This window comes from Ostrea edulis, chromosome 8 (genome assembly GCF_947568905.1).
Source record: "Ostrea edulis chromosome 8, xbOstEdul1.1, whole genome shotgun sequence".
NCBI classification, from domain to species: Eukaryota; Metazoa; Mollusca; class Bivalvia; order Ostreida; family Ostreidae; genus Ostrea; species Ostrea edulis.
In genome coordinates this window covers 24,421,262-24,432,630 of record NC_079171.1, presented here as the reverse complement: position 1 = coordinate 24,432,630, position 11,369 = coordinate 24,421,262, and the positions used below count along the sequence as shown (strand labels likewise).

The following is an 11,369-nucleotide window of genomic DNA, read 5'->3' as shown; positions in this document are numbered from 1 at the left end:
ACTCAAGTAGATAATTTTGTGATGTGGTTAAAATTGAGGGGAGGGGTGTTGTGGTTATATTATGGCCTATTACTTCAGTGTTGTTGTTGTTTTGTTTTTTTTGTTTTTTTGTTTTTTTTTTTTTTGTTTTTGGTTTTTTTTTTTTTTGTAAATTATCATGAATATTATTATACATGTATAAGGTAATTCCCCATACCACATCTTAATATTGAAAAAACCTACAGATTTCTATCAGCATTTGCATGTATTTTGTCGAGGATGAATATTGACCAAATTCCCGAAGAAAAATATGTTTAGCGGCCTTTCCCAGAGTACAGCCACTTCTAAAAATAGAACACATCACTTTAAAACAAGCAGTGTTAATATACATACATTTTAAGGCACTATCTTTATTTAAACGATAGAAATATGTTTCTTTCATATGAATTGAAGAAAATGTATTGCATTTGACTGTTTTCAATAATTTTTCATCTACTGAACCATGCTTTTGGTTTCAAGGTGATGAAAATGCACGTATAGTGGTCAAATTTTGACTAATAATAGCCTACCATATCTGGAAAATTGTGTTTTCAAAAACCTTCAGATTTTTTAAACATTTCAATATGTTTTACCTTTACACTCCAGCAATCATTTGATATAAGAAGTAGATAGGGTATCGGATAATTTGAGAGCCCAATGACCCCTCTAGGTTCAAAACCTTGAAAAAACGCATATTGGAAAATGGTGTCTAAAATTCCTATCTCTGCAAACATGTTTCATTCATCATTTACATTATTATATTACCATTTCAAGAAATATTACAGGGTGGAATTTGAAAAACAGTTTAAAACATTAAAGCTTCAATCAGCTAAAAACCATTTTCATTGATTGCCGTAAGCTTCAGGGATCGGGCTTGAAGTTAGAAAAATCCTAACTTTACTATGGATCTTACTAAATCCACCATCGGATCACGCGCTCGTCATTTTCCGTAACCGGTAAGAAGACTCGGACGTGGATCGGCGCAAGAATTGCATCAAATCGATGCATTTCTTCGCCGGAAGCGCGCCCGTGGATGAGTGTTAAAAGGCCAGAACCAAATCCTTGAATAATATGTTATTTATATTTTCACCACAGATTCAGTTTTGATATCATTAACGTCTTATTCACTCTAATACATAAACATGTAAGTGGAAATTGATAGTGGTACAATACCTTAGATGTGTATAATATCTTGGCATTATCCTGTTATTAGCACCGCGGTGCTAATAATATTTGACGTTGTTGACGTTATTGACGTAATTATGAATAAACTTTATTGATTGTGTTTCAATGAGAATTAAGCATTTATTTTTTTTTTTGCATTTGTTCCGATGCACTCTCTAGTTATATTTTTAGAAATTACCTTATTCTCAATGAAACTGATAACGGAATAAATGTATCCATAGAAACTAAAATTTGGCTTGCAGGAAAGTACCATTTATTCCGTTATAGACAAGAAGAAAAGTATCTTTAGAATTAATTTCGTAACGGAATAAATGCCATATACTTAGATGAGCAGTAATGAGTATTTCTATTTTATTCCGTTATAGGCCATGTAAAGTAATGTTTCTGTAGAGTAGATTTGATAACGGAATAAATGCCATATATTAAAATGAACACTAATGCATATTTTCACTTTATTCTGTTAAAGACAAGAGGGAATGTTTTTCTTCAGATTAATTTGATAACGGAATAAATCGCATGTATTAAGATGAACAGTATTGCATATTTGCATTTTGCTTCGTTATAAACAAACATAAATGTTTCTGTACAGTTTATTTGATAACGGAATATAAATTCAAGTTGAACTTTAATGCATATTTGCACTTTATTCCGTTATAGACAAGAAGAAATGTTTCTTCTAAAATTATTGTTACAACTGAATAAATGCCATGTATTAAGATGAACAGTAATGCATATTTGCATTTTACTCCGTTATAAACAAAAAGAAATGTTTTTGTACAGTTAATTTGATAACGGAATATAAATTCAAGTTGAACTTTAATGCATATTTGTACTTTATTCCGTTATATACAAGAATAAATGTTTGTCTTGAAATTAATGTCGCAACTTAATAAAGACCACGTATCAAGATGAACAGTAATGCATATTGCATTTTATTAAAGGGGGAGGGGCGGCTTTGACTTAAATTGCGATGAATAAATGAAGTCCTATACACTACCTGTACCTTTGATGGAAGGCATTCTATTGAATGAGTCGCAAAGCATGACCCGTCTACTACGTGTTTACATATGGCTTTCGTACATTTGAAGCTCACAAGAAAAAGTACATTTTCTTCTTTATCGTCTCTCTATATATACTCCTGTGGCATAATCATGTTATTCACTCCGCGGGATGAATTCCCCCACCCCACAAGATTGTTTTAATTTATATTTCTTTCACCTGTGCCATATGCAAATGTTTGAAAATTTGCATATTCCTATAGTAATTTAACGGAATAAACCAAATTTAAAGAGCAAATAACTCTTACTAAAGGAAAAATAAATCTTACACTTATCGCAGAGCGAATACAAGATTATGCCTGTTTTTCTTCAGATTAATTTGATACAGGAATAAATCGCATGTATTAAGATGAACAAGATTGCATATTTGCATTTTGCTTCGTTATAAACAAACATTAAATGTTTCTGTACAGTTTATTTGATAACGGAATATAAATTCAAGTTGAACTTTAATGCATATTTGCACTTTATTCCGTTATAGACAAGAAGAAATGTTTCTTCTAAAATTATTGTTACAACTGAATAAATGCCATGTATTAAGATGAACAGTAATGCATATTTGCATTTTACTCCGTTATAAACAAAAAGAAATGTTTTTGTACAGTTAATTTGATAACGGAATATAAATTCAAGTTGAACTTTAATGCATATTTGTACTTTATTCCGTTATAGACAAGAATAAATGTTTGTCTTGAAATTAATGTCGCAACTTAATAAAGACCACGTATCAAGATGAACAGTAATGCATATTGCATTTTATTAAAGGGGGGGGAGGGGCTTTGACTTAAATTGCGATGAATAAATGAAGTCCTATACACTACCTGTACCTTTGATGGAAGGCATTCTATTGAATGAGTCGCAAAGCATGACCGTCTACTACGTGTTTACATATGGCTTTCGTACATTTGAAGCTCACAAGAAAAAGTACATTTTCTTCTTCATCTTTATATATACTACTGTGGCATAATCATGTTATTCACTCCGCGGGATGAATGCCCCCACCCCAAACCACAAGATTGTTTTAATTTATACTTCTTTCACCTGTGCCATATGCAAATGTTTGAAAATTTGCATATTCCTATAGTAATTTAACGGAATAAACCAAATTTAAAGAGCAAATAACTCTTACTAAAGGAAAAATAAATCTTACACTTTATCGCGGAGCGAATAACAAGATTATGCCTGTTTTTCTTCAGATTAATTTGATACAGGAATAAATCGCATGTATTAAGATGAACAGTATTGCATATTTGCATTTTACTCCGTTATAAACAAAAAGAAATGTTTTTGTACAGTTAATTTGATAACGGAATATAAATTCAAGTTGAACTTTAATGCATATTTGTACTTTATTCTGTTATAGACAATAATAAATATTTGTCTTGAAATTAATGTCGCATCTTAATAAAGACCACGTATCAAGATGAACAGTAATGCATATTGCATTTTATTAAAGGGGGGGGGGTGTTTTGACTTAAATTGCGATGAATAAATGAAGTCCTATACACTACCTGTACCTTTGATGGAAGGCATTCTATTGAATGAGTCGCAAACCATGTGTTTACATATGGCTTTCTTCTTTATCATCTCTCTATATATACTCCTGTATATACTCCGCGGGATGAATTACACCACCCCCAACCACAAGATTGTTTTAATTTATACTTCTTTCACCTGTGCCATATACAAATGTTTGAAAATTTGCATATTCCTATAGTAATTTAACGGAATAAACCAAATTTAAAGAGCAAATAACTCTTACTAAAGGAAAAATAAATCTTACACTTTATCGCGGAGCGAAAAACAAGATTATGCCACTCCTGTTATTAGCACCGCGGTGCGAATTAGTTTTGGCCATTCCATAGATGAAAACGTGCCATTTTTACAGTGATAACCCCCAAAAATCTCCAAACCCCATTTTTTGTTGTTAATGAAATCCCCCAAAGAAACCCTACTCCCGGGAATACTTCCCTTCGTAGAGCTTATAATCTTGATTTTTAAAACATCGTCTCTCTATATATACTCCTGTTATTAGCACCGTGGTGCGAATAAGTTTTGAGGTATTTATATGAACGTCGTTTCTCTATATATACTCCTGTTATTAGCACCGCGGTGCAAATTAGTTTTGCGCATTCCACAGATCAAAACGTGCCATTTTTAGTATGGGATGACCATTTATTTCAAATACGAATAAAAAATTAAATTTTAAATTTTCTCTGGATTTTATTTTAAACAGAAATTTCATTAGAAATCATCAAATAATGATATATCTATAACTTTTAACGCTTCTGACGTTACGTAAAAAAACGTCAAATATTATTAGCACCGCGGTGCTAATAACAAGATTATGCCAATATCTTAGATGCATTTGAGTGTTCACGTTTCATAGTGTAACGTTCGACTGTGACGTCAAAGTTACGTTTATGTATGCGTAGCAACCAACTCTGATGGCGTCGATCCACATACGAGGTTCATTTGCGGTTACGGAAATAGCCGAGTAGTTACGATTGACTAAATCCATAGCCTACGTCACATGACAGGGTTTGACATTTACTTTTCTGAGCACTAGACCAGTCGGGCTACTTCAAACGATTTTTGCTAGACCTGACCTTAAATCCACTAGCCCCGACCAACTTTCCAGAAACTGATAGTTTTTCCATATTTAAATGTACTTAATTCAAATGTCAAACATTAAGTTTGCATGAACGAAAACGTACTTAATTGTCTCAAAAAAAAGAGCTTTAGTTTCGTCTTTCAATTTAATACTCTCTCATTTTGACCTGAACCGTTTTTTAAATTCCTATTTCATAAGCCCTGCTTTATTTCTTCCCAACCTTTTACTTTTTTTCTCTTGGGACATCTTTTCTTGAGGACGAGAAGTCGTATTTGAATATAGAGACATTCCCGCACATATGTCAACACCGAAAAATGGCTGTTTGCGACGTAATTTATTAATTTGATAAACACTTTCTTATATTTGATTCAAATAAATTGGGTTTTTTTAAAATGAAAATAAATTCGTCAAAAGCATAACTTTACACACATTAACATCGAGTAGATGTCGTAAAACATCACTTCCGACCGCGACTTATTTATTAGAACTAAAACTTGAGATTGTGTCATCATGCGGCTCGCAAACTCTACAGTTAATCTTTTTAGAAGACCAGTCGGACTAGTAAATCTACATTTAGTAGACTGAGTCGGTCGGACGTGCCTTAGTGTCAAACCCTGCATGAACACTGACATGACGTCACAATAGATGAAAAAAATAAATAAAATTATGTTGCCAGATCTAGTTGGAACAAAGTTATGTAGATCAGAATGAGTTGTGCATTTTAACGCTCATCCAGAGAATGCTAACCTATGCTGAAGTTACAAATTTTGGGAAATTCGAATATTCTAAAACATCCGAGTTCTGCATTCCTTTGGTAATTTTTATTTCCTGGTAGTTTTTAACAATACGACACAACCATGCGATGCGAGTCTTAACAACATGAAATTATCGCGTACATTCCGAGACGTTTTAATCAAAACATCAGTAAAGGTCATGTCCGGCTAGAAAAAGAAAATTACATTACAACACCCATGATCTATACTGTATGTACAAGAGCACAAACGTACGACACCTAGACATAGAAATAGGTCCTACACATATGTGATAAATCTGTCAGCGTCTGATCTAAATTGAACACCCTGATATCATTAGACACAACGGAGATATGCACATACATGTTCATGTAAATGCACATTTATTATGGATTCGGAGGGCCCCAAAAGCGATTTTTGTCGTGTAAATAAATATTTAAAGAATTACGAGGGGGGGGGGTACAATGTCAGTATAGCTTTAGATTATCCATATATTCTATTAAGATCTTGACGATATCGATCGTATTCTTTCAGGTTTATATAAATTATAAGGAAAACATTATATAAATATTGCATGTAGTTGAGGGTAACATTGAAAATTTTCACCCCGAGAAAACCATTGTCAACCGAGGCGTAGCCGAGGTTGACAATGGTTTCTCGAGGGGTGAAAATTTCAATGTTCCCCTCAACTACATGCAATATTTGTTTTATCATACCGAGCGAAGCTCGGACGGGCCGAAGGCCCGTCCGCGAAGCAAGGCTCTAAAGGTAACACGTATGTAAAAGAAAAAAGTCAAAATCAGCAAAAGAAAAAGAGATAATCTCTATATACGTTCACCGAAATTTTCGTGATCCATATGGGCGCCGCCATTTATTTTTTCATTACCTGCTTCAACATTTATTCGTGTTTTATTTTGAATGCCAATAATAGAAGACTCTGACGTGCAATTCGTAATTTAAATACCCAATTTGTTCAAAGTGAATAGTATAATTATCATTGTAACAAGTTTTAGGAAATAAATACATATAAAACCGTAATACGACTAAATAGATGAACGAGTTCATGAGTTTCTTTGAATAAGAATATACGATAAAATTACGGTTACTTTTTTACGATTTTGAATTTATTGGTAAATTTTGTTTAGTTTTAACGGCCTTTTTCATTGCATACGGAATGTATTATTGTTGTTTATAATTGTTTGCTTTGAAAAAGAGAAAAAAGTCGAGGCTTAATGTGACGTCACAATGCACAGTTTACGTTGCGTTTTATTTCCCGCGTTCAATGAATAGGCGGATCCTGTATAACTGTTGTCCCCAATATTGAGATGTTACTGGGTGTTTAGCGCAAGGAAAATTTCATTCAAAATATATATTTTTAAATGAATCATAATCTACCATACTTAACGGAATTATGATTACCACTTGGGACACTCCAATGACCATTACATGCTTCGCTCGGTCCAACGGTCACACCGTGTACATATTACTGAATGTTATGTTAACTGGAAAGCAGAAAAACTTACGTCTGTTGACATTTGATCAATCACTGCCATGCGATATTTCGTACTCGCGTTTGTTACAAACGCTCAAACGACGTCGTCTAGCAATCTACGGCGAACCGTACGCGCATAAATTTGACGCATGTGATAATTTTTTATAATATCACCCGTTGTCAAGTACTGTTACCCGTTGCTAGATACTATCACCCTGGGGCGCGTGTTTTTTGTTCTCAGAGGGTAACAATATGTTTTTTCAAATGCTTCTCGACCAATCAGGTTCGAGTATTTTACATGAAAGTATAATAAAACAAAAATATATGACTGTCAGTACATGTAGCACACAAAAATTTGCATTTTGTTGAATAGGAGATTCGATATTTCTACCTGTCATTAATTATCAGAAATCACACAAAAGAAATGGCCTACAATAGATACAATGAAAATTGGCAACACGATTTAACATCATAATCTGAAATATATGCAGAAATCTCACGGAAATTACTGAACGACTGTGTGTCATTACACAATGTGTATGGAGAGTTTACGACTTCGCGATGTATATAACTATTTATAAGCATTTTCTCTCCCGAGCGTTTTCTTGTATAAAACCGGCTTGTTTGCATTATTGCAATTCGTACAATGTATGTTGTTTTTTAATTCTAAATTTTTGTTATTTGCTTTCAAACAATCAGTCCTAATACGGTCTACAAAATTCACCAAAATACCATCGGGTTCGTTGAATGTGTTATAACGTTCGTGACTCGTGAATAACATTTCTAACGTTATTTGACGTGGTATGGGGAATTACCTTAATATGTATAGCATGCCTATTATATATGATAAAGAACTGTAGATTACTTGTTTTACATGTCGAGTACTCTTGAAATGGCTCGTATAAGTCAAATTGTGAGAGCATAAATTCATGAGTGAAATTGGTAATATTAAGATAACTTGATTATCTATGGCTTGATTAACTTTGTATATATTTAGCAAGAAATTACAGGGCGGGAGGGGGGGGGGGACTTCTTGTCTACGGATATTAGGAGGCAAATGTCGGAGAGAGTAATTTCAGTGGTTCCAATAGTGCGATAGAGAATTTGTAGAATGTGTATCATCTGTATAATTGACGCCTGTTTATTGTGGATTTTCTTTTTATAGTCTTCACTGTACATTATATTATAGACCTTTTGTTACATTTAGAATACAGGAAGAGTATTTTCTCCCTCAAGTCCAGCCATCCTTACTATCACCAGAGGGCCGCTTTTGTGCAATATGAATTATTGTGTTTCGATTGTTGGGACTATAGCCGACTGCATGCAAAATTATCCGGATCATCAAGAATTCTTAGTGGACAAAGAACATTGCATAGTGATAGAATTTTATTGCTGCAACTTTATTATTTGGACAACAGCTGACTGCCGAATTATCCGGGATCACAAAGGACTCTGAATGGACACATAACATTTACAAAATTATACTTTCAATATTTTCATTCCTGTATGAATTCGAAATCAACATGTATTAATAAAATATACTTACTAGTAAAACAATAACAATCAGTAGTGCATTTTTATTTATACTAAACTATTTGACATACAAGTTTTATTTTATTCATAAAGGTTTTGTATGGCGTGTAAAACGTTGCACAATTATACTAATCTTGTTATTCATATTCGAAAACTTGTAATTTATATTCTAAAGCATATCATTCATATTCGAAAAGTTTTATTCATATTCGATAATTTTATCATTCATATTCAAAAACATGTTATTTTTATTCTAAAACGTGTTATTCATATTCAAAAACATGTCATTCTTATTCAATAAATTGTTATTCATATTCTAAACTTTTCATTCATATTCAAAAACATGTGATTCATATTCGATAATCTTTTCATTCATATTCAAAAACATGTGATTCATATTCGATAATCTTTTCATTCATATTCAAAAACATGTGATTCATATTCGATAATCTTATCATTCATATTCGATAATCATGTCATTTATATTCGAAAATTATGTTATTTATATTCGACAATCATGTCATTCATATTCGATAATTTTGCTATTCATATTCAAAAGCATGTAATTCATATTCGATAATCATGTCCTTCTTATTCGATAGTCATGTCATTCTTATTCGATATTTTTAGAATTCTTATTCAATATATTTGCATTGTGGGTAATATTATCTCTTTGTAAAGTATCTGCTCATTGGGTACATGCATGTGAAAACAAAAGTAGATTATGGTGTTACCATATTTGGTGGTAAGTGTACATTCTTTATGTTAGTTAGTGTAATACGATGAACATTTACCAAAAGTTTATCAATCAATAGACATTCATTAACTATCAATGTGCTGCGTACACGTGGTCCAGATCGGTACACAATCTCGATGAATATAAAACCATGAAAATATTAAAATTGATTTATTTCACAACTGTAAATAAAGCGTAAGGAAATTCGAACTCGATCTGTAGTTTGCCACTCTGAAACTACACTGTAAGTTTCAAATAAATCCTCGAAAGCATAGTGGAAAAATGTCTGGAAAACCAATGGTACAGACTGACTGACAGACAGAGGTACGAGCAGACGAAGAAACCTATAGTCCCCTTCCGTTTTACAAAACGCTATAGTCCAGTCAAAATGACCCCAAAAATGCCAAACCGTGACAAAATTGCAACAGAATGTTTGTTATTATAAATCAAATCTACATGTATCGAAGTAACATATATAAAAAATCTAATGATTTCTGACTTAGGGAAATATTATAAATTATCATATAAAGTTTTCGTATTTCAAAGGAAAAATCGTTGAAACCATACAATGACGGACAAAATTCTGTGCTGAATAGTTAAACAAATGAAATTGTCCCGATATCTTTTTCGAAACACACATATTTTCTTCAAATATATTTTATCATAATATCAAATAAATAGCAATTGCAAGAACATTTAGAAACAGTAATCTGAATTTCCTCTGCAAAATGAAAATATTTTTAAAATCTTTGAAAACCACTTTTTAAAATTGCATCAACTATGATGTATTTCTAAGTTACGTCAAATCTTAATGAACACTGTTGTGAAAAGTAATAACACCTTGAGTGTTCGAGGTCATAATTCACAAGCAAGGTCAAACTCGCATGTTGAGAAGCAAAATAATATCCACAGCGTCTAAGTATCACAATGCATCTGAAATCCTGTGTGAAACACAGGGCCAAGGTTAACAGAAGTAAAAATCTGCAAGGATATTTCTCGATCCGTTTATAATTATATTACAATAAAAATATATTCAAACCAATGATATTACCAAACTGATGATACTTTGCAGAATATTCCAGAAACTTGCAGTATCCACCTTCAATGGTTTTGATACCAAAAGATTTACCTCGTTTTAGAAGTTAACCTTCTGCAGAAGAAAAAAACCCATAACTGAACAATACATGTAGCCTAGACTACGTTCAAGATACTAGCAGCTACGTAATGCTAGATTAATGTAGTGCTACTAAGTTGAGCATACGTCTATGCTACCTCAAAGTATGGATAGCACTAAGCGTTCATTCATACAGTACGTTCAATAAACCTAGGAAGAAATCTAACTTAGTTACGATCTTGAATGCCACCTTGTTATAGGTATATATATAGAAAAATATTTCAGTTTTTGAAAGTATATCAGATACAGATACCCCGAGCCTCTTAACACTAAACGCGCTGTGAAGAGTCTCGAGGTATAAATGTACAGTCATGCATCTCATAAACTTTCAAAAACTGAAATTTTTCTTAAAGTTCTTTTTTTCTCGAACTAATATGTTTAATTAATGCATCCATAATCACGTTATATCATAACGTATGGAAATGTAAACTATTTGATTTTATCCCAGGTGAAAAAAATGATTCTTCATTCTTGATTTATTTTTACTTTCTGAATCTTTTTGTAATGTATGCATTTCGCGTACCTTCTTTACATGAGGTCAAAAAGAAAACAATGGTAAAAAGAAGTTGGATTTGCACAGATCCAAGGGTTGGTCAATGGTAGAGCGTTCGCTTCATAACCGGGAGATTGTGAGAATTCGAGCCCCATTCGAGATAGGGCCATATCAGCCTTATAGAAACATAGACATGGGTAACTGATTGCTCTTTTGCCAAACGCTCGGCATCTAAAGGTGAGAATCACGGCTGGTCTTTCGAATATGACTTTAAAACCGGAGATCCCGCGGTGTTGCTGCATGTTGGTACGTTA

The 11,369-nt window shown here is 32.8% G+C and overlaps 1 long non-coding RNA gene across 2 annotated transcripts in view; it reads left to right on the top strand.

The window, feature by feature from the left end:
* The window catches only part of LOC125661025 (uncharacterized), a 28,420-nt gene extending 19,467 nt beyond the window's left edge, over nucleotides 1–8,953 (top strand). The window contains exon 3 of one of the 2 annotated variants that reach the window (XR_007364629.2): nucleotides 8,334–8,953. This is a non-coding gene — a long non-coding RNA (uncharacterized LOC125661025). Of the gene's footprint in view, nucleotides 1–8,326 lie in introns of both variants that reach the window. The other variant, XR_007364628.2, reaches the window with a different exon arrangement.
* Nucleotides 8,954–11,369: the final 2,416 nt, after the last annotated feature.